Source organism: Pipistrellus kuhlii, unplaced genomic scaffold (genome assembly GCF_014108245.1).
Source record: "Pipistrellus kuhlii isolate mPipKuh1 unplaced genomic scaffold, mPipKuh1.p scaffold_m20_p_1, whole genome shotgun sequence".
Classification (NCBI taxonomy): Eukaryota; Metazoa; Chordata; class Mammalia; order Chiroptera; family Vespertilionidae; genus Pipistrellus; species Pipistrellus kuhlii.
In genome coordinates, this window is record NW_023425404.1 from 149,992,960 (window position 1) to 150,017,546 (window position 24,587).

Here is a 24,587-nt window from a genome sequence, read left to right on the forward strand (position 1 = left end):
TTTCTATGGTGATGAAAATATTCTATTTCTGCCCTCTCCAACACAGTAGGCACTAGCTATCGAACACTTGAATGTACTACTAAGGAACTGAATTTTTAATATAAGTTTTTTAAAAATTTGAATAAATTTAAACTAAAACACCCTTTGTGGCGATTGGACAGCACAGTTTTATTTTATTTTTTCTTTATTGATTAAGGTATTATAATACATATGTGTCCTTATCCCTCCATTACTTCCCCCACCCCCTTCACTTATGCTCTCACCCCCTGGTGTCTGTGTCCATTGGTTAGGCTTATATGCATGCATACAAGTCCTTCATTTGATCTCTCCCCCTCACCCCCACTCTCCCCTACCTTCTCTCTGAAGGACAGCACAGTTTAAAATTGAACAAAAAGTGTTGATTTTCTCCAATACAGTTAATTGTATGGTTTGGCTTTTGGAACTGTCTTAAAGAACAAGTTCCTTACTCAGGATTGTTCCAACAACCATTGACCCTCGTGCATGGCCGGCTTTGGCAGACACTGGGGTATAGAAGTGTTTGATGAGATGCTACCTTGGATGGTACCACAAACTAGGAGAAAATGGCAAGGAGCCAAGGTGCAAAGGTTCTCAACCCTGGCTGTGCAGTAGAATCACCTGAAGTGCTGTAAAAATCCAAGCTGCACTCTAGCCCAATAAAGCCAGACATTTCTAAAAGCTCCCCGGGAGTTCTGTCATGCTCTGAAAGTTGGACAGCATCTCTGGTGGGGAAGGCTGCCCATGCGCTTCACTGTTCCACCATGGCATCCAGCATGCCTACTGTAAGGTGGGCAGGGAATGGGCACATGAAACACAGTGGACCCCCCCCCCCCAATGTGTTTTAAACTTACCTTTGGTGCTGGGTGCTAGGCTGTTTTCTCACCCAGTTGCCTTGGCAACAGGGGCTCCCTTCCTCAGAAGGGCCGAAGTGCAAATTTCTGAATAGCGCACTGAGCTTCAAAGGAGGGAAAATACAGGCTCTTATTGACCATCTCGCGTAACTGTCACACTTACTGCTAAGTGATTTCCACTTACATATTCCACAAACGTTTTTGGAGTCCCCATTGTGTATTTCAGATACGCTGTTCTTGCTCAGTCTAGTTGGGGGGGCGGGCGGGGTGGAGGCTGACATGTATTAAATAGTTAGTCTGTTGACTTAAGAACGTCCAAACCTGTAGATAATTTTGTGTTTATTTGAGCCAAACTGACTACCTATAGTGGGAAGCAAAATCTCAAATGTCCTGAAGAATAAGTTTTGCAGCTTCTTTTATGCATTTGAAATTAAGGAGGGAACATAAGGAAGATTACACGAGGGAGAGAAGCAAAGCAGGGACTGGGCTATAGGATAGTTAACAATACTATGTGCTTTCTTGGGGTTGCTTATTTCAATGGTGTATTAACCTAGATGCACAGAAACAATGGACAGGGCTTGCTTAAGGCAAAGATAAGCCTTTTCCTAAAAAGTATATGCTGGGGACATGGCTACTCAGCATGACCTGCCCAGTTAGGAATTGATCATCAGGTCACCCTGTGAGGTTACTTTCCATAGAACCCTTTTTGTTCACCCACAATACAGTAGGGCAGTATTTCCCAAACTTTTGATATAAGTGTACCCCTTCTATAATTTTCATAACGCTGAGTACCCCTCGTACTCATGAGAACGTAGAATTAGGCACAGCTAAGCACGGTGCAGTGCATATCCCCACCAAACTCTGGTGCAACACATACCCCCACCAAACTCTTCCCATACCCCTGGGGGTACGCGTACCACACTTTGAGAAACACTGCAGTAGGGTAAGCATAATAATAGAGGAATCATAGGGTGCCTTGAGAGTACCTACGAGGGGGCAGCTGTCCTGGGTAGGGAGAGACTTCAGGAGTGGCTTCCCAGAAGTGGTGACACCCAAGCTGATCTTATAGGATCAGAAGGCGTAGTCACGTGAAGAGTAGATACAACATGGGAGGAGGCCCTGGCTGACATTTTCTGACCAAGACCAACACCCAAACATGGCTCCCTCTTGGGGAAGATCCTATCTGCTATTTTACTGAACCTCAGGGATATCCTTATCCTAACTGACCCTTAGCATTTATGCATTCACTCATGATTCATTCCACAACTGTGCTTTACATGATCTAGATGCTGGTTCATAGAGCAATGAACAAGACAGATGGTGCTTCTGCCCTCAGGGAGGTTTATAATCTATATTCTAGATCAGAAACAAACAAGGAACTAGTATAGCATCTGGCTAATGTGCTGTAGAAAAAAATAAATCATGGTAAAGAATGTGGAGGTACCAGAGAAAGTGCTCTGAGAACTTGAGAAGTCTCCTTGTTGTCTGTTGCAAACTTAATAGTGATTCTTAGCACTTTCCTGAGGCTGGCCCTGGACCTGCAGTCATTTTCTTTCTATTGTTCATGCCTGGTCTTTCAACTGTGTCCATAACCCCTCATCCTTCTACTCCTACAGGACCATAGCTTGTGCCAGCATAACCTCTCACATGTATCTTGCTACTCCCATATTAATACTTGTATTTTCATTCCTTAACTTTTTCACTTCCAGTCCTCTGTTGATTTCCCCACATTCTTTTTCTCTTCACCCTGCGGAATCCATGGTTAAAGTTCTCAGCCTTTTGGCTGATTGCTCTCTCAACCTTGTCTATGGATCACTGCAAGAAAGGCTTCTCGTCCCCATCTTTGAGGCTAAATGTGGTAAACTGCCTGTCACCCTTTCTCATCCCTACTCTTCATCCAGCTCCAACTCACTTCGTCCATTTCTTGGGAACTGAAGAACTGGCTCCATGTCTTCCCATACCTCCCTTTTCTCTCCGACTCTTGTAGTAACCCTTGGAGATGGCACCATCCTAGGTGATCCCTCCATGAATCTGGTCTCAAAATCCATTGGACCTTTTTACTTAACGAGCTGTGCATCCTTCCAACTCATTCATCCCAACTCCCCCTGTACTAATCTCTGCTGCTGCGCTTGTGTCCTCATTATCTATGAGCTACCTGGGGATAGGGGCTGTGCATCCATCTTTGTGTTTGCAGTGCTTAGAGCAGAACCTAGCAGAACCATCTGGGCAGCTTGGGGAGCCACTGGTCATTCAGAGTGGCTGGGTCACTGGATGCCCAGAAATGAGGCTGGAAAAGCAGGTGGAAGATTTGCCCCACACCTTTCTTTCCACTAGACCCTGCTGCCTGTTGTAGGAACCGTGTAAAGATTTTAAAAATACTTTACCTTTTATTGAAAATAAATTCGATATTAAAATTATCAAAAACATGATATTTCTATCTTAATGATGCTGACGAACTTTGGTCACGTGGACCATGCCTGGTCTCCTGTTTTGTTGGGCTTATAAGGCATGTTTGGTAAATACCTGTTAACCTGGTTAAGACCCCTCGTAGCACTGTATGCTCAAACCTCTTTCTTAAACTCAGCTACTTCGACAGGTTGGGATAGGATTTATTTAGAGGCACTGGAGACCTTTATCACCCTTCACATCAAATGATAGAGACTGGCTGCCTACACTACATGTATGATTGATCTGGTCAGGACTTTATGAGAAATGAAAAAAAGTAAAAAGATCTACTACTGACAAGGCTTTGAGTGCTGTGTTGAAGCACCTCGTGGGTAAAGACAGCTAATGCATACTTCTTGCCCTTGATGTTGCCAGCTACACCTTGGACGGAGAGGGGCTTAATGACATATTGTGAATAGTGGTAGTTCACAGTGGAAAACTGTAAGGTGCTGTACAGTTTGGTAAAACAGATCTCATAGGCTGGTACAGTCAGGTAGTATGAGACAATTCTCTGACATAAAAGGAGGATTCTAGGCCTCCTGTAGGCAACATTAAAAGGTCAGATGGGAAAATGAAAAATAGTTTTAATTATTGTGGAACTGAATTGGTTAGGGCCATCTTCAGCTTCTGAGCCCACAAGGATTTATCTTGGTTTTCCTTGAGAAAAGTGGCCCAATCTGAGTGATTCACCCACAGCAACTGCCATTTTTAGAAAAAATTATTAATGGTAAGACATTTAATGTTTGAAATGATGCGTTTTTACAACTGTTGAACCAACATGTAGTCTGTTGGCTTAGATAGCTTGTGGCATTTGCCTCAGAATCACAATGACTTAACTGAATGTTCCTTCTTACCAAGATCAGAATCTTATTGTAGAAGTTTGGCTAGACTAGATGGTCCTGTTTATGATATTGTTTTGTTTTGGTTTGGTTTGGTTTTTCCCAGTAGGCCAAAAAGGAAGTAACAAGATCACTTGGAATAAACATTAGACCTGAAGATGTAACGTCAGCATTTAACTCCTGGCCTAATCACACTCTATACCCACTGTGTGCATGGAGAACTTATTTAATACTAGAGACCTGATGCCTGAAATCCATGCATGGGGAAGGGGGGATGTCCCTCAGCCCAGCCTGCACCCTCTCCAATCTGGGGTGCCTCGAGGGATGTCGCTGACACCCCTCTCACAATCCAGGACTGCTGGCTCTCAGCTGCTCATCTGCCTGCCTGCCTGATCACCCCCTAACCTAGGGGTGTCGAACTCAATCAGAGAAGGGGCCAAAATCTAAAATCCAGCCTAAATCGCGGGCCCAATGGTTTACTGAACAGTCATAAACTGTCATTGTGATGGAAACGCAGCGGAGTGCAGTGATGACAGCGCGGTGCGGGCCACATTGCAAGGCCTGGCGGGACGGATTTGGCCCGAGGGCCTTGTGTTTGACACATGTGCCCTAACTACTCACCTGCCAGAACGATTGACACCTAATTGATCCCCTACTGGAGCGATTCCCCCTAACTGCCCTCCCCTGCTGGCCCAGTCACCCCTAACTGCCCTACCTTGCCAGCCTGGTTGCCCCTAACTGTCCTCTCCTGCAGGCCTGGTCACCCCCAACTGCCCTCCTCTGCCAACCTGCCTCCCCCAAACTGCCCTCCCCTGCAGGCCTGGCCCCCCCCCCCCCAACTGCCCTCCCCTATAGGCCTGGTCCCTCCAACTGCCCTTCCCTGCAGTCCTGTTTCCCCTTAACTGCCCTCCCCTGCAGTCCTGGGCCCCTCCCAACTGCCCCTCTTCCCCCCCATCAGCCTGATCGCCCCCAACTGCCCCCCCTTGCTGGCCTACTTGCCCCCAACTGTCCCCCCCGCCAGCCTGATAGCCTCCAACTACCCCCCCTGATTACCCCTAACCACCTCTGCCTCAGCCCCACCTCCATGACTTTGTCCAGAAGGACATCCTTTAGCTCTCCCAGTCTAATTAGCTTATTACCCTTTTATTAGTATAGATATGTATCCATTATTTATATAGCACATGAAAGGTCTTTCACAGTGCTAGTCACATAAAGGTGATACTTATTTGATGAGGTCTTGCCATGTACTGGATATATTTTGAAATACTTTCAATTTTGGGTCATTCCCTATATTAACCAGTGGTAATTCCATTCTGTTTCACGTTTTCTAAAGCCCAGTCAGGGTGGCTTTCACCTGCATCCTTTTTGGTTTTTGTTTTTGTTAGTACTCACACAAGGATATTTTTCCATTGGTTTTTTAGGGAGACTGGAAGAGAGAGGGAAAGACAGAGAGAAACATCGATGTGAGAGAAACACATCAACTGGTTGTCTCCTGCAACCAGGCCGGAGAGGAGCCTGCAACCAAGGTATGTGCCCTTGACCTGAGTCAATCCCAGGACCCTTGGGTCCACAGGCCGGCACTCTATCCACTGAGCCAAACTGGCTGGGGCTCACCTGCACCCTTTTAATGATGCCCATGATCACCTTGATGCAAAGTGTAAATTCAAACAAGAGTTGACCTTGGGCTGCCCTGGCCTGGAACTGCCACTTGCTCTCTTTCTCCCCTGTTTGCTCTGTTGAAATAACTCGGGTCAATTCCCAGGCTTTACAGATTTTTAAGCTTATGTTAAATATAATAATAATGATTTCATATGTGGAAACACTGCAGTAGTTTCCACACTGGTTTCCCTGCCTCCTGCCTCTTGGCCTCTTGAGTGCACAGAGCTGTCTGCTCATCTCCTCAGCATTTTGCTTTTATAAGGTCTCCCTGACCCAGGCGCACTCCTGAAATAGTATCTTATTTATAGGACCAAATCCAGGCTACTGCTGTTGGCATTCAAGGCCGTGCATGATGAGAACCCATGCTTTTCTTCCACTCACCTTCTTGTCTTCTTACCTTCATTTTCATGGTTTCCACACTGAAATGCCCTCCCTGGCCCATTCTATTTATTGGCATTTGCCCACAGCTATAAGGACCACCTTTTTTGTAAACCCTACCTCTTTGTGAACATTGATTGGCTTCTTCTGATACTTTTGCATGTGCTTCTATTTAGAGCTTTTTTAGGTGTCATTTTTTAAATTAGTATGTTCTCGGATTGTTAACTTGGTCATATTAATGTTGTTCTAAGCTTACTTCTTAGGCATTCAGGAAAATTATACTGGTTTTATATGTGTCACTGAAAAAGCAAATAACATTGTCTTCTTGGCAGCTGTCATTTCACCCCACTGCACATAAACAAAGCCCTGGAGACCATATGTGGTAAAACAAAATAATGCTGTAGAGCAAGGCAGGGCTGCTATTGCTATTACGGGACTCGTGTTTATTTTTGACTTTTATAATACTAAGACTCTGACTGCTTCAGTATATCAACATTTCTTCACCACTAAACCATGGATCGACTATAGAATTGAGAGCCAGACCCTGAAATCATTGGAGTAGATCGTGGGAAATTAATAAACGTTGTGGACAGGCTGGTTTTTACTTTATTTTTGTCTCCTTACTGATTTAGTCAAATTTGGACGTGTCACTTTACCTCCCTCTACTAATTTAGTACATCTTCTAAAACACTAAGATTTTATTAAATGTAAGATAGACTGAAATACAATTTTATTGCGAGAGCACAAACGTATCACCCGTATGATGAGAGCCAACATCGTCTTCTTGTCCTTTCTTCTTCCTTCTTTTTCTCCTCTTTCACATCCAGGGGCATCCAGAATGTGGGAAGCGTTATGTTAGGATCTAGGTGGACTTGTAGGTGATTAAAGCATTTCCTTCTCTCTCTGACCATCACACAAGATTGAATTAAAACAGGGTAAAGAGTTTACATAAGTAAACTAGGAAGATAAAGAAAAAGAAAGATAAACTTGGAAAAATATTATAACTTACAGTAAACCATAATACGTTTCTAGTATGTGTCAAGCTCCGTGCTAGGTAATAGTCACGTGACTGTATATTCACAACAAATATTTCAGGTAGATTTACTAATCTATTTTGCAAAAAATGAATTGGAATACATTGGGAAAGAGGCAGAGCTGGAATTCATTGGTATAATTATTATACCAATCTGTCCTTATGCCAGTATAAAAATAAAGTTTAATCTATAATAATGAAAGTGTAATATGCTAATTATACTGGACATCCTTCTGGACCACACTGGGGCTGTGAGGGAAGCTGGTGCTGGCAGCTGGCGAAGGAAGGCCTACTCTTGCACGAATTTCATGCCTTGGGCCTCTAGTATGTAAATAAAAGGTTTTGATGGATACTTTTAAATAACCACAGAACTTTGAAGGAGTTTGCTTGTCCCTAAGGGAAATTAGTCAGGGTAAAAAGTAATAAGGTACAAAAAAAAAAATGCACAAGGGAAAATATGCTTATTAAGAAAATAAATGCCCATCAGTTTTGAAGACTCCCAAGTAATGAATGCTAATCTCTTATTAACTGCTAAAAGAACAGATAGAGCCAATGAATAACTTACGTTGTGAAATTCCAAATAAAACCAACTTTCTTCAGAATTATTAAGTAGATTGTAAAGAGGGACTTAGACACATATTTTTATATGTAGTTATGTGTTTCCAACAGTTATTCCAGATGAATGCTAGAAACATTGTCAAATCCTAAATTAATCCCCGTAAGGTTTTTGTTTTTTTTTTTTATCTCTAAATTAATTTGGCAAGAGTGGCTTTCTTCACAATATTCTAATTACCCTAATTCTAATTAACTTGAATATTGATTCAAGTTTTTGTGTGTCTCAGAGCTTTGTGTGTTTTTTTTTCCATGTACATTTCATATTACAGATAGTTCTAGATATTTTGTGGGTTTTGTTGCTTCTGTAAATCTCATGTTTCCATTTTTCTGCATAATTAAAAACTGAATTTTTATTTTTTAATCCAACCCCTTATGTGAACATTCATTCACTTCAATGATATTTTAATCAATTCTCTGGTCTTATGGTGGCAGATAGTAATTTTTTTTCTGTATTTCTTATAGGTAGTCCCCTTATTTCTGTTTTTTTGTCTTATTGAATTGGAAAAACTACCAGTACCGTGTTAATCATGGTAATAGTGTTTATTCATTCATCCTAGTTTTGTTTAATAGGAAAGCTGTCTTTTCACACTAAAAAAATGATATTGACTTATGGTTTGTGGAGACACTCAATATAGAATCCTTCCATTCCTAGTTTGTCCAGATATTTTGTAAGGGATGAGCACTGAATTTTATGTAGTGTCTTTTCAGCATCCTCTTACAGTTTCTTTTAATTTTACTTATTAATGTGTTACATTACATTCCAACTAATACTTTTATATTTCCTGGGATAAACACTCCTATGTCATTTTTCTTTACTACACTGTGGACTTTATGTGCTATTTTCTACTTGAAGTTTTTTACTCGTGTTATTCATCAGGGCAATAAGTACCTGTGTTATATATAGTTGCATTTGGGATCACATTGTACCTATATTTATGTGCCAAACTTTCTATTTTCTATACAGTAAACATTTTCCTATGGCATTAGCTTCAAAACACATTTTAATGGTTGCACAGTACATTATGTATGCACACTTTGCCTGTCTTCGCTCTCTCCCCTCCCACCTACTGGGTCCAGCCACTGCCTGGGTGCCTCTCATGCGGGCCCTGCCTGCTGAGAGTGCCTCCCTCTTAAAGGACCTGAGCCTGTGATCAATCTCTTACTTTCATGTCTCTTGATGGTATTACCGTGTTTCCCAGAAAATAAGACATCCTCCGAAAATAAGACATCCTCCGAAAATAAGACCTAGCGCATGGAAAGATAAGACATCCCCTGAAAATAAGACCTAGTGCAACTTTGGGAGAAAAAATATAAGACACTGTCTTATTTTCGGGGAAACAGCGTATTACTTGTCTGCACCAGGCTGATCTTTAAAAAAAAAAAAAAAAAAAAAGACTCGTTTTCAATAGCTATTATTCCTTACAGCACAGTTGGCGAGGAGGCAGGGATGATCTGAGTCAGGACGGAAAACCCCATGGAGATGCCCTAGGATTGCTCACCACTCAGCCAGGTCTGGGTGGCTCTGGCTGGTCGAGGGGCACGTGCGCTGCCCTGTGTTGCCCCTTTGGGTGCACCCACACTCTCCATCCTAAAGTGAGGGTCCTGCCCCAACCCCAACCCAGCACCCCAGATCCCGAAACAGAGCCACTGGGCACAGTCCAAGCGCGGACTTCCTAAGCACCCGGGAAAACAGGCTGGTGACTCCACACACCCCACCACCACCACCGCACAGCTCGATGCGTCTTTGAGTGACACTCGTGAAGGGCAAGTCCTGCTGCCTCCCGCTCGGTGACGGGCCACCCCTCCTCAGAGCCCACGGCGGGCTGCACTGTACAGTACGTGCTGCGGGTTGGCTCCCTGGCTGGCTGCATCCCTTGCTGCTGACCGGCTCCTGGCCCTCACCCCATGGATAGCAAGGATCCTGTTCCCCCAGACTGGTGGCTCAGTGTAAAAAAAAAGGGGCGGGGGAGGTGGAGAATGAAGAGGGAAGTAGCATTTTTTAAAAAATATTTTATTGATTTTTTACAGAAAGGGAGATGGATAGAGAGTTAGAAACATCAACCAGCTGCCTCCTGCACATACTGGGGATGTGCCCATAACCAAGGTAATGCCCTTGACTGGAATCGAACCTGGGACCCTTCAGTCCTCAAGCAGAGGCTCCATCCACTGAGCCAAACCAGTGAGGGCAGGAAGTAGCATTTTGATCCTGCTCCCTAATATGCCCGCAGCGGTTTCTTGGCCCATCTTTTTAGCGCTGCTTCCTATTGGCATGCTAAGAGTCTCCTTAGCATGAACAAAACAAAGAATTTAAAAGAGAGTTGAGGCCACAATTGCTCTCCTACTTGCAGATCCTAGTCTCTCTAAGGTTGACTGGGACGCCCTAGAGAGGACCCCCCCACACACACACACACACACAGGGGTCACTGGGCCACCTGGAACGTGTCAGGTAGGCCGCCAAAGACAGAGGGGGAATTCAGCTGCCTAAAGGTACAGAGCACTCTGATTGTGTTTAACAACACGGGGTGGGCTGATTATCCTGTGGTTGGTGAGGTGTTGTCCCAGAGAGAGGCTACGGCCTTTTCCCCTTCCTCTTATCAACCAGAGACAGAAACTAAAGTGCCCGCTTTGAGGTGGTCAAAGCCTAAAACAGGAAAAATGAAAGAAAAGGGGGGAAACAGCAGGGAAAGGAGGCACTGCCACTTGGGCAGCTACTAGCCCGAAGTCCTCTTCTAGGACCTGGGAGTGAGAGTGTCTCTCGTTCATGTCTCTCTGTGTATTAGTCCTTGTTCTCACCAGACAGACTGTCCAAAACAAAGTATTATTATTGTTTTAAAATATATTTTATTGATTTTTAACAGAGAGAAAGAGAGCTAGAAACGTCGATGAGAGAGAAACATCGGCCAGCTGCCTCTTGCTCACCCCCTATGGGGGATGTGCCCGCAACCAAGGTACATGCCCTTGACCAGAATCGAATCTGGGACCTTTCAGTCCGCAGGCCAACGCTCTACCACTGAGCCAAACCGGCTTTGGCTAAAACATATTATTTTTTTAAAAAATATATTTTATTGATTTTTTACAGAGAGGAGGAGAGAGGGATAGAGAGCTAGAAAATGTCGATGAGAGAGAAACATCGGCCAGCTGCCTCTTGCTCACCCCCTACGGGGGATGTGCCCGCAACCAAGGTACATGCCCTTGACCGGAATCGAACCTGGGACCTTTCAGTCCGCAGACCGACGCTCTACCACTGAGCCAAAACGGCTTTGGCTAAAACAGATTATTTTTAAGTAACAGAATTATTCCTTACAACACATTTGCCTGTGGCCTCCCCAACCAAACTGCTTCGATCACATATCTTTCCAAACCAACCCTCCAAACTGGGTGAAGAGAGAGGCCGTGGTTTTCTGGTAATGCAAACAGACACACAAAACCGATTTTACTTCTGTCACTGAACGTGGGATTTTTGTCCTGGGACTGTTCCATTCTGGTGATCAGCTTGTTGGTCTTTTCCAAGGACCACGTTATTTTTGTTACTGAAGTTTAGGATGTGTCTTATACTTTATGATATCCTCTGACCTATGTCAGGGCAGCCACCTTCTTAGCTCTGATTCCAGATGACCTTGGAGTCTTACTGAAGTTTTATGAAACCTACATAAAGCTGTGGTTGCCAACATTTAGTGTGTATTTATTACAGTCACTTGGGGAGCTTGTTAAGAAGACAGTTTTCTTGAAAACCTACCCTTCCCCCGCGTGTGATGCTGTGAAGTCGGGGCTCACCCGGGAATCTGCATTTTAATCAGCATCCCAGGGATTTTAAGGCAGTCATCCCTAGACCCCATTGAGAGATTCACGCTGTGAGTAATTTGCCCGGAATGACAGCTTATTACTGTCTCTCCATTCACGTAGGCCTTCTTTTTATCTCCTAGCAGAGTTTCCCCTCCAGATGTTACCTCTTGCACATTGTGAATGCTTTTTATTTCTATTATATCGTAATTGTTATTGCTCGTACACGGGAAAGCTATTGATTTTCAGATGCTTGTTTTGTATCCAGCCACTTGCTGAGTTCCCTTGTTAAATCTAATAGTTTTTCAGTTAAACCTTTCCCCAGGGTGAGGTGGGGGGGAGCCTGATAAGCCAGCCCAGCCAAGGGAACGCTGGATTTTTGCCTCCTCCTCTACATTCCACCTCGTACACTTTTATATGCAGTGTATGTGTTGCTGCATTGTTCAAGACATTGCTAAATAAACACTCCTAGGATCCCCCTTTCATTTGTTCCTGTTTTTAAAGGGAATGCCTTTATTAAGCTTTCATTGGTAAAGAATGGTTGAGGCTATTGATTTTACATAAACCCTTTAAAAATTATGTTAAGAAAATAGTTTTCTATTCCTACCCCTTTTTAAAAAAATATATTTTACTGATTACTGAAGAGAGAGGGATAGAAAGTTAGAAACATCAATGAGAGAGAATCATTGGTCAGCCTCTTGTACACCCCCTACTGGGGATGTGCCCGCAACCAAAGTACATGTCCTTGACTGGAATTGAACCCGGGACCTTTTAGTCTGCAGGCCGACGCTCTATCCACTGAGCCAAACTGGTTTCGGCTCTATTCCTACTCTTAAAGCTGCTTTGAAAAAAATAAATAAATAAGGAACGGATATGGGACCTGTAGGGGGGAAATTCTTTTCCCTTCTCCCCTCCTATGTTCTCCACTGGGGGCCTGTAAGCTGGACTGACAGGAGACAGATGAACGAGAGAAAACTAACAAGTTTATTAGCATGTGCATCCCACTTACACATGCGAGCATCCAGAGATGAGTAACTCAAAGAGGTGGTTAGAATTTGGGGTCTAATCCAATGTTGTATGTCAATGATACCTCAATTTTAAAAAGAAAGAATTTGGAGTCTATATGCCTACCTTCCCAGGGGAAGGGAAGAAGCAGATGACTTCTTGGAAAGATGAATGGGCCCTTGGAAATTAGAGAGGAGGTAGTGTGTGTGGCCATGTCTGCCTGGGTGGATGCTGCCTTTCCTCCTCTGAGAAGAGTTTGATTAGATTTGCTCTGAGGAGGGGATTTATGACATTTGAGTTTTTGAGGGGAAGCTCTTCTTTTAGGCAGATAAGGGATTTCAGAACTCCAGTGCCTTCACCTCAAAACCATTCTTATGTCAAAGAGGCGTATTTGAGGGTCATATCCTTATCCACTTCAAATCTTACTCAGTGGCTTTGCAGTGTCTATTGAAGTGATAATACTTTCCTATTTTAAAATAAAAAAGTGTATATTGATAAAATTCCAAACTCATCCTTGCCTTTCTGAAATAACTTATATGTACTTGGTTATGGATTTTTCTTTTCATGTATTATGTTTTATTCCCTATGATAGCAATCCCTCTTCAACTGTGAGAGGTTTACTTCTACAATAAAAAGTTGCTTTTACCTGCCAAAACTAACAAGTGTCAAGACCAAGGTTTTTTGGTGTTTTGTTTGTTTTTTAAGATGTTAATTGACTTTGAGAGAGAGAGGAAGGGGGCGGGAGAAATATTGATGTGGAAGCATACCATGCATCAGCTGCCTCCTGCGCACCCCCCTATAGGGGATTGTGCCCACAACCTGGAAATCAAACCAGCAACCTCCTGGTTCCTGGGTTAATGCTCAGCCACTGAATCACACCGGCAGGGCCTCATTGTAGTTTTGATTTGCATTTCCCTGATAGCTAGTTACATTGAACATCTTTTCATATATCTGTTGGCCATTTGTATGTCTTCTTGGGAGAGGTGTCTGTTCAGGACCTCTGCACGTTTTTTAATTGGATAGCTTGTTTGGTGTCAAGTTGTATGAGTTCATTATATATTTTGGATATTAACCCCTTGTCAGAGCTGTTGTGTGGGAATATCATCTCCTATTTAGTTGGTTGCCTTTTGTTTTGTTAGCAGTTTCTTTTACTGTGCAGAGCTTTTTAGCTTGCTATAGCCCCATTCATTTATTATTACTGCCCTTGCCTTTGAGATCAAATTCATAAAATATTCTCTAAGGCCAAAGTCCAAAAGTTTAGTACCTATGTTTTTTTTTTCTTTGTAATTTATTTTGTCAGATCTTATATTTAGGTCTTTGATCCAATTTGAATTAATTTTTAAAATATATATATTATTGATTTTTTACAGAGAAGAAGGGAGAGGGATAGAGAGTTAGAAACATTGATGAGAGAGAAACATCGACCAGCTGCCTCCTGCACACCCCCCACTGAGGATGAGCCCACAACCAATGTACACGCCCTTGACCAGAATCGAACCTGGGACCTTTAAGTCCGCAGAACGATGCTCCATCCACTGAGCCAAACCGGTTTCGGCTGAATTAATTTTTATACTTGAGGACAAACTGTAGTCTAGTTTCATTTTTTTGCATGTGCCTTTCTAGTATTCTTAGTACCATTTATTGAAGAGGCTTTCTTTTCTCCATTGTATATTTTAGCTTCTTTGTCAAAAATTATTTGCCCTTGTTTCCATCTCCTGCGCCATCAAGGGGTGTGCAGGAGGCAACCAATAGATGTGTGTCTCTCACATTGATGTTTCTCTTTCCCTTTCTCTCACCTCCCAACCTTCCACTCTCTACAAAGCTATGGGGAAAAATATCCTCAGGTGAAGATTAACAACAACAACAACAAATATATATTTGCCCATATATATGAGATTTTATTTCTGGGCTCTCAATTATATTCCATTGGTCTGTGTGTCTGTTTTTCTGTCAATACTATGCTGTTTTGATTATTACAGCTCTGTAGTATAATTTGAAGTCAGATAGTGTGATACCTCTGGCTTTGTTCTTTTTTCTCAGGATTGCTTTGGCTTTTCAGTGTCTTTTGTAGTTCCATAAAAACCCAAATGACATTGGGATTTTGAAGGGATTGCATTAAATCTATGTATTGCTTTTCAAATGTATTAACATTCAATTGCTTATAATATTATGATTTTTTTTTTAATCTCTATTTTCTAGAACTTTCTTTTGGATTATTTTTTAATTCCTATGATTTAAATATCAAAAGTTATAAAAATTATTTATTGAAATTTATATCTCCTGTTTTTTCTCATCTGCCAAATTCTTACTTCTCCCAACAAGTATCTACTATTTGTTTCAGTAAGATGTGTGTGTGTGCATTAGTCATATACCAGTATATTGTTTTATGTGTGTATCTCTCTAAATGTACACATACATATGTATATACATATACCAATTAGTGTAAATACATATTATAGATATTTTCTAACTATTTTTGTATATTTTTATTTTTAAAATATTTGAATGGAAAATTTTCTGTAGTAGAAGTGGTTTGAAAACCAGCTCTTAAATTTCTTTATGTTAATTTCTTTTTAAAAATTCATTGACTGTTACTTTTAACTTGCTTATTTCTTCCCTCTTTGTTTCTTTACATTTTGTCTTTTTTCCCCTTAAATTCATGAATAGAATGCTGGTTTTTCTTCCTTCCTTTCTTTATTTATAATGAAAAAAATTAAGATTACCAATTTATAGCTTAGGCTACACTTTCCTACATATTTGACAAATCCAGAAAGATTATATCAGTGTGCACTATGACTTGCACTGAATTATGTCATTTTTAGTAAATATTTTGCTGACTTGATAAACAAACATAGTTGTTGCTTTATTCATATTCTTTTAAAGATACTCCACTGGCTTCTTATCATCAGCTGGTACAAATTTATGCTCAATTTGTTGTCATCTCTAACCAAAAAGGTCTTTCGTTCATCCTCACTCTTCTTCGAACTATTGCTCCATCTGTCTGTTTACAGCCAAAGCTCTTGAAATAGTACCTCCCATTCCGTCTCAACCCAAGTGAACCCTTGGTTCTGACCCAGGACTTTATGAAAACCAGTGTTCATACCAGCAAAGATAATGACCTCTGAGTTGCCAGATGCAATGATCTCATGTCATTTCTGGTCTTTGTTGAGTTCTCAGAGCACTTGATGTTGTTGACATCTCTTTCATTTTGAAACTTTTCCTTTTCTTGGCTTTCATGACAATATTCTTTCCTCTTATTACTCAGCCTCCATGACCACTTTTTCAACCTCCCTCTCTCCCATGCCCCCTAAATATGAGTAGTCTCTTGGCTTCATCCTTTCTCTATCTCTATCTCTATCTCTATCTATCTCTATCTCTATCTCTATCTCTATCTCTATCTCTCTATCTCTCTATCTCTCTATCTCTTTGTCTCTCTCTTTGCTTCCTTTCACAGAAGAAATGGAGATGACCAGGAATGAACTGCCTGAGACTTTCACTCTCCTGACTTTGCTTCTTCCCTCCTGACTCAGTTCTGGTCTGTCCCCATGCATTCCAGTTCACGCTTTTGAGTTCTGTGTGGGTGTGGATCCAGTTTTCCCTTGGTCGCCCTTTTGCTCTATCATTCCCTTCCTACATGTTTGTCCACCAGAGTTCAAGCTCCAGCATAAAAGTGAGACAACACCTTTGCACAGATACTTCAACAGTCTACAACTACATAAGTTCAAATCCCTTAACCATTCATACATGCATATATCTATATACCTATACCATTTGTGGTTCCACTTCTCTCTTTGAACCCTGAGTGATAGGTATGAATAGGTGAAAGCTTGAATCCAATGAAAACACTGCTTTGGGATGGTAAGATCTCATTCTGATGATTTATTCATACCTAGAAACCAGGTTTGAGGAAGAAAAATAACGGGTAAGTAGGGAGTGAAATGGGTCATGGGAGCAGAAAAATAAAAGTAATTTGTGATAATGTAACATATGCCAGGCACTGGAAATACAAAGATCAATAATAAGCCTAGGCCTTCTACTCTATGGGGGAGGAAGGACTCTAAAGAGCAACTATAATAGAATAAGTGCTATATAATTGGCATGAATAAAGTACTATGGGAAAACAGAGGAGGAAGTCATTAATTTTGTCTGAGGGGATTGGAGAGGGCTCTGCAGATGAGGTAACATTGACGCTGGGCCATGAAGGAGGAATAGGAAATTCACTCGTGCAGGCATTCTCAAACTTTGGCAGGCATACCTCACCCGGAGAGCTTATTAAACACAGATTGCTGGGCCCTGTCTCTGTGTTTCTGATTCAGTAGGCCTGAGAATTTGTATTCCTAATAAGTGATGCTGAAGCTACTGGCCTGGGGACCACTCTCTGAGAACCACAGCTCTAGTGAAGAAAAGAGAGGCTGGAGATGGTCAATACTCTAGACACAGTTGGGCCCAAGTGAGAGAGGCATAAAAAATCATTTACAACTGATTTCCCCTTTCCTACAACCCTCCTTCTTGTTCTCCTTTCTCTCTATTTCTACTTCCTTTGCCCTCTTTGCTCACCATCTTGAACGAATCAAGTTTTATGGTGGTGTTGGCTGGCAATGGAATTGGTTTCAGAAAGACGGATAAGAATTCTGTAGGGGATGCCCAGCCAGTGTAGTTCAGTGGCTGACCATTGAGCCAGGAACTAAGAGGCTACCGGTTCAATTCCCAATCAGGGCACATGCCTGGGTTGTGGGCTCACTCCCATGTGGGGAGTGTGCAGGAGACAGCTAATGTACCTTATTGATGTTTATATCTATCCCTCTCCCTTCCTCCCTCTCTTAAAAAAAAATCAATAAAATATATATTTTTTAAAAACAATTCTGTGTGGGAGACTAGGACATCCCAGGTGAGACAAAATGATGATTCTCAATAGAAGACCCCCTTCATCAGAATAATTATGTTGAGTATATTGTCTGTAGTGATTTTAGAATGATTATTTGTAATAATTGGGAGCAAAGCCATCTATATTTAATTAATTAGAACATCATCCATCCGTTATAATTAGTTGGGGTGTTTTTTTTTATAAGTAATGAGTGTAATAAAGAATAATAAGAGTTTAGTAGAGTGTAGTGAGCAAGAGCTTGGGCTCAACTACTTACTAGCTGAGTGACCCTGAGCAAGATATTAAACTTCTGTAAGCCTTTGTATCTCATTTATAAATTGGCAATAATAGTCTTTATCTCATAGAATTGTTGTAAGGACTTAATAAGAGAATTCATGTAAAGTACTTGGCAGACTATTAGGCACATAGCATATTAACTGCTGCCAATAGCTCATCATCGTTATTGTTGTTACTGGTATTGTTGTTTCCCTAGGAAATACTCTCCAGACAGATTGATTTCTAAGGCTCAATAATCCCTTGCCCTCCAAATAAGTAGCAGGTCAATTTGTCATATAGGATCCAGCTTTGATTGCCGGAAGAACTTTGCTCTGCTTGTTTTTATGCTTTCTTTGGATTAAAACGTAGTTCCCATGTCTTCTCAGCCCCAACTCCAAGTGCATTCCTGCACTTTCCTGTAAAAGCCTCCCCAATGGACACAGACAACAAGGGAGTGAGGGCATGAGTGGGGGGGGGGGGGGACTTTGAGGAGGGGTTAATGGGTGTATAAGGACACATATGTAATACCTTAATTTTTTTTTAAGTTCTTTCGTTTGTCTAAGAAATGGGCTCTGCAGCTTTTTTCCACTGCCTGCTCTACTGGACCCGCAGCAAAGATGGTTTTAAAGCCCAGGTGCCATGGCTGGAGCCCCAGCTACCTGACCCACTCAGGTCCCAGCAGGAAGGAATGGGATGAGGTTAAGGTGGACGTATGGCTTTCTTGTAGCAGAGTTTAAGGGCTTCTTTTATGGGGCCATGAAAAGACAGATGGATGTCCACCCACAGCCGCTTTGTAACCATAATCAGAAGCTGTTAAGCATTTTACTGCCCGAGAAAAAGGACTGGATGAATATCTCTTTATGTTTGTTAAACAATTAAGAACCAAGAATAGAATGTTATCCTCTCATTAAAGAGCCCTTCTAATCTCTTTCTTTATCCTGATTATCATTGGGTTTTCATGAATCTGTCTCCTGTAAATCTTCAGTCTCATTTTCTCTCTCCATCTTTAATGGAGTTTTCTGGTTTGTGGCCACTTTAACTGAAGAAAAATAACTGACGTAAAATTTGGAAATAATACAGTCTCTTCTGGTTTTATGACCCAATTTCAGTATTGATTGGATCGCCAGAATGTATGTTCATTGACATACCCCTCTTTTAAAACAAAATCCATGCATCCTATCAATGCAATCATTTTTTCTCCATTACCAAACCCAAACTGACATTACTCCAAATACAAAAATTTCCTCATCCAAGTAAATGGAAGGGGTTCTATTGACTGATAGGTGTGTACTGCGAGCCCCACCTCAACTGTTTTTAAGAATTAAATGTATCAAGAATTCTTTCTGTTTTCATCTTGCACCTCCATAATATTTCTTGAGTTCATCTGTTTTAGGATGTCCCTATTCTTTGGTTCAGGATACAAGTGTCTCCAGGGACATTGCCTGGCTTCCTTCCCTCCTCCCCCTCCCCTCGCCAATACCCCTGCCACACTGAAATCCTCTCCACTGGTAAATAGGTTCACCATCCAATCATGCTTCCATGGCTTTGTTCAGGCTGTCCCTCTGCCCAGAATGCCCCTTTGCCTTTGTCTGGCTGGTAAATTCCTTTAGGAGCATGTTAAATGCCACCTCCTCTAGAAATCTCTGCTCAGCTTCCCTGGGAGGGGTTATGCATGCATTGCTTCGGCCTGGAGAGAGCTTGTTTGTATTGTGAAGGTTATTACATTGGCATTGGTAATTATTTCATTGTGTCACTCTCCTCCTCAGACACCTAAGGCCAGAATCCTTGTCTCTTTATAACTGTACCTTCCCCACTACCCAGTACAGTACCTGACCAGGGAAGGCACTTGGTCCATACTTGTTGAGTGAATGTAAGTACAGTTTTTTAGTGGGTATATAAATAAGGAAAAACATAATAATGAAGACAATTACTTGGATATTTTTCTGGAACACTAGAGAAAGCTGTAAGTAACTTGTGTGCAATTTAAAAGAAATGGCCTATTCATTCACAGCAAAAGAGTGAAATGCAGAGCTCCCTGGACACACTTCTCTTTTTTAGAAATGTACGGTGTGTACCTAAATGAATGTCTTTGGAGGAGGAAAAAAATAGATTTTAGTTTTTCTCTGTGTGTGTGTGTGTGTGTGTGTGTGTGTGTGTGTGTGTGTTTAAATCAAAGGAGAAAATGGTACTTCTGAGATAACTTTATCTTCTGCAACCTAATTTTGAATTATGGTTATGTTTTAGCTGTGTTTTGATAAAGTAGGTAACCCACTCTTTCTTTTCATTCTTTGAACATTATGTATTTTTCTCAGGGTCATACAATTGTCTATCTGATGCCTCTCAGAACAGTACACATTTTCATTTCACTTATTAAGGTGCCAAACTTTTTTTTTGTGTGTGTGTGTGTGTGTGTGCCTCAAAGAAACCTAGAAGCATCTCTCTATCTTTGTAAATCTGTCATTGGACTCATCAGGAAATAAAATCGAGGATACTACTGACCCGTAGCTGATTTCCGGAATGTGTTCTGTGATGTTTCACTGGAGCTTACTCCCATTGCGTCAGCCAGTTCAAGGATCCCTAACATTGTGATCTCTCTGCATTGTTTGGCCTTGGTCAGTTGTGGATTTTGGTGAGATAGCAAGAACAGGCCACACCAGGCTAGCTCACAAGTCCCAGTCAGAGAACTCCTCTGGAAGAGAAGTGTGTTCAGAGCATGGATGGGGATGGCAGTGTCCGGAAGAGATAATCCAGGAACAGACTCAATGCATCCTTGGTCCCTGCAGCCTTTGGAGAGCCACCTTTGGGCACAGTGGGGGCCAGCACACTGGGCTGTGTAGGAGTCCAGTTACGTGCCCGTCTCTGCTGAGACTTGCGACACGTGCCAGCCCTCTTAGCGGCAGACCTGGCCGTTGTTCAGCTGCATTACATGATGCTACTGCTTAACTAGAGCCACCTTTACTGATTTTCCTAATTTTGTTCCCAATTGTGCAGGCACATCCTTATTTATATCCTGTAGCCTTCTGAGTGCCTACAGTGAACACCTAGTGACATCATCTGTGGGGATGAAGGATGGAGGAAGATAGAGAAGATGGACAGATAGTAGGTCTGTTCCAGGTGGGAGTTTGTAGGGAACTGTAGGAAATGAGGAACTGCCTTAGGTCACCTTTCACCAACTGTGTGGAAGGCTGTGAACTACAATTATGAGTCCCCGATTTCGGTGGCTTTCACTTCGGCATTGTGATGGTTCTGAGTGTTGGGGGGAGTTCGGGTTCTGAGGTGGTGATTAATTCTTCTAGACATGGGGAGGATTCAGTGACATACGATCTTCTCCAGCACAAAGCAACCTCTGGCCTGGAATATTTCCTGTGTTTCATTTGTCCTTCCAAAGAAGTCATGAGCATAATGTCTAAGAGACCAGAGGGTCTTTGTACAAGATCCTACCCAGGTTCCTCACTGAATCCCTAAGCAGTCACCATAAGCTAGAATAAATCTGCAGTCTTTTTCGGGCCCACAAACGGGATGGGCATCAGTGACAGGAAGACAGCCGTTTATGCTCGCTGCACAGACTGCCTGCTTCCGGGCCTTGCAGTTTTGATTTTCTCTGCCCCCAGCCCAGAGCCCTCTGCCACAACCATGCTCCGCCAGATCCTCGGTCAGGCCAGGAGGCATCCACGCTCCATCCCCTTATTGTATTTCTCGGAGCCCAAGGTTCTGGGACAGCGCTGTATGCTGGTATCTTGTGCCTGGCCTTATTCAATCCAGATGTTTGCTAGGACAGAAAAACTAACCCAGAACCTTGGAACAAATTGGTTCCCAATGATCAATCCAACTTCCACTCAGTGAATGTAGTTTACAGCCAACTGAAAAAGAAGATCCGGATTTTTAAATGAAATGTTTACTGTAAAGCTGTGTCGGCTCTGGCTGGTGTGGCTCAGTTGGGTGTCAGAAGATTGCTGGTTTGATTCCCGGAAAGGGGTGTGCAGGAGGCAGCCGACAGATGCTTCACTTTTGCATCGATGTTTTTCTCCCTCTGTCTCTAAATATCAATAAAAATATTTAAGAAAGAAATAAAATAAAGCTCCTTAAAATGAAGGTCTTCCAGAAGCTGTCTGCCAAATTTTCCACTTACTCAGAAAATATTTCCCCTCCCAGTGTATAAAATCATGTCGGTGTGTTGTGTTGGGATTTACACTGATTAGTGTATATCTGAAACTATAAAGACAATGAATGATAATAGGCATGCAGTTATTCAGCACATGCCATATGCCAGTGGTTCTCAACCTTTCTAATGCCGCGACCCTTTAATACAGTTCCTCATGTTGTGGTGACCCCCCTTCATAACTGTAATTTTGCTACTGTTAATGAATCGTAATGTAAATATCTGTGTTTTCCGACCCACAGGTTAAGAATCACCTAAGACCATCGGAAAACACAGATATTTACATTAAGATCCATAGCAGTAGCAAAATTACAGTTATGAAGTAGCAACGAAAATAATTTTATGGTTGGGGGTCACCACAACACGAGGAACTGTATTAAAGGGTCACGGCATTAGAAAGGCTGAGAACCACTGCCATATGCTTATCAAAGAGCCTTTTGTGTTAACTCACTTAATCATCATGGAAGCCTTATGAAGTACATACTGTGATCATCTCTGAGTTATAGATGAGAAAACTAAGGCTTGGAGAGTTTAAGCAATTTGCACAACAGTGTCCAGCAACTAAGTGGCAGAGCCTGGATTTGAAACCAGAGACTCTGAATTCAGGACTTGTGCTCGTGAATCCACGATAACAGAGTGAAAAATATTACTGTTTTGGCCATCACCTCTGCTATCACACATCCACTGAGCAGCTGCCAGTTTGTTGGATGAGGAGATCTAAGTTCAGTGTGTGGTGTGTGATGTGCATTAGCCTGGCATTTCATAGCCACATAGGACTCTACCTGAATTTCCTTCTCAGATCCCCATCTTTTGAACTTAGTAGATTTATCTGTCAGTTGGGGATTTCTTGTTTGTTCTAGTTGGTTTCAGGTTTGGTTGTTTCTCTTCATGGAACCAGGCTGGAGGTGTTGGTGTCAGAGTCTAGCAAGAGACAGCCAGCATCATGATGAGTCACTGTTTGTTTTGGCACTTAATGCTGGGACTGTGGGCCAAAAAAGGACTCTGGGGGTGTGTTTTCAAAGCTGAGGACAAGGGACTTCCAGGCACAAGGGTTTCATTTTCGGTGAGCTCCTGGTCTGACTGCTTTATAGGTTTTTTATGTATTTGTTTCTTACCTTTGGGATAGGAAATCACATGAAATAATTGCATATACCAAAGGGTCTAGAAAAGATTCTTTTCTTTAGAACTGCTGAATCAGGCATGTTGGGAATAATGATGTCGTTGTCATCTATAAAATAAATTCAGTCCACTACCCAGCTTTTATATACCTCCCAGGATGGTGTGAGTTGTGTGTGTGTGTGTGTGTGTGTGTGTGTGTGCGCGCGTGTGTATGTGTGTGTGTGTTTGGGGGGAGGGGAGATTGCTATGAGTATTCGTTTGATTTCAGATCTGTAAAAATACAACTAGCTCCTTAGGGGAAAGCTGTGTGTATAGTTATAAAACCTTTGTAAAAATTATATGTAGAAATTTCATATGTCAAAGATTGGTTGCTGCTAAGTGAGGAAACCATTTCCTGGCCTTAATACTTCCACGCACTTGGAAAAACCTCCACATCACTTGGCACTTTTGGGTATTATCTGATTCTGTAAATTATTGTCACCTATAAATTCAGAGAATAGACTGGTGGTTGCCAGATGGGAGAGGGTTTGGCGCCTGGGTGGAAAAGGTGAAGGGATTAAGAAGTACAAGTTGGTATTTACAAAATAGTAAAGGGCAGCATAGGGAATGTAGTCCGTAGTATTGTAGTAACTGCGTATGGTGCCAGGTGTTTCTAGACTTCTGGGGGTAGGAGGTGGGGATCACTTCATAAATTATATAAATGTCTAACCACTACGCTGTACACCTGAAACTGTCATAAAATACTATTAAATGTCAACTGTAATTGACTTTTTTTTAAATCCTTTTACCTCTCAAGTAGCTCATGAACAGCAACTTTGCATTTTTATAGGGACTAATGTGAAGTGTCAGATCAGATGTTTGGGCTGTAGCTAATAGAGTATCTGAATCTATTATCTAGAGTAAACATTTAAGCAACTATGTGGCTTAAAGATGCAGTTTATTTTCTCCCTCATGGAGCATCCAGGTGGGGGACCCATGTTAGTGGAGGAGGAGGGGTTCCTGACAGCCAGCCCGTGCTCAGTACAGCTTCTTCCTTCTGGTCACTGACGTTTCAGCCCATAGGAACTTTGTGTTTGAGAGGTGTGTGTACCAGACCAGTGGCACATGTCTCTTCAGCTCACATTCCACTGGCAGGAACTTATGGCTACTTCACAGTGCAGAGGAGGCTGGGCAACCAAATCTCTATTATACCGTATTTTCCGGTGTATAAGACGACCCCCTAATTTTACAGTTAAGACATAGGTTTAGGCCTATATTCGCTGTATAAGACTACCCCCCACTTCCGAGGCAACACCAGTTCTTTTTTTAATAGACCGCCTCTCTAACTCAGCCAATCCAAGCAGGCTTTTTATGCATGCAAATTATACATGCTCTGTACCCGAAGCTACACTGTGTTCTAGTAAAAAGCCTGCTCAGATTGGCCAGAGTCAGAGAGGTGGTCTATTAAAAAAAGAACTGGTGTTGCCTCATAAGTGGGGGGTAATCTTATACAGCGAATATAGGCCTAAACCTATGTTTTAACTGTAAAATTAGGGGGTCATCTTAT

General features: G+C 42.1%; 1 long non-coding RNA gene and 1 pseudogene across 1 annotated transcript; both read left to right on the forward strand.

Annotated features, from left to right (window-relative positions):
* The first annotated feature begins 1,054 nt into the window (after positions 1–1,054).
* On the forward strand, positions 1,055–17,378 carry LOC123652127. The gene is made up of 3 exons (XR_006741249.1): positions 1,055–1,066; positions 6,499–6,509; positions 17,261–17,378. It is a non-coding gene; the product is annotated as an uncharacterized LOC123652127 (long non-coding RNA).
* Positions 17,379–20,642: 3,264 nt separating this feature from the next.
* Positions 20,643–21,719, forward strand: LOC118704603 (annotated as a pseudogene).
* Positions 21,720–24,587: the final 2,868 nt, after the last annotated feature.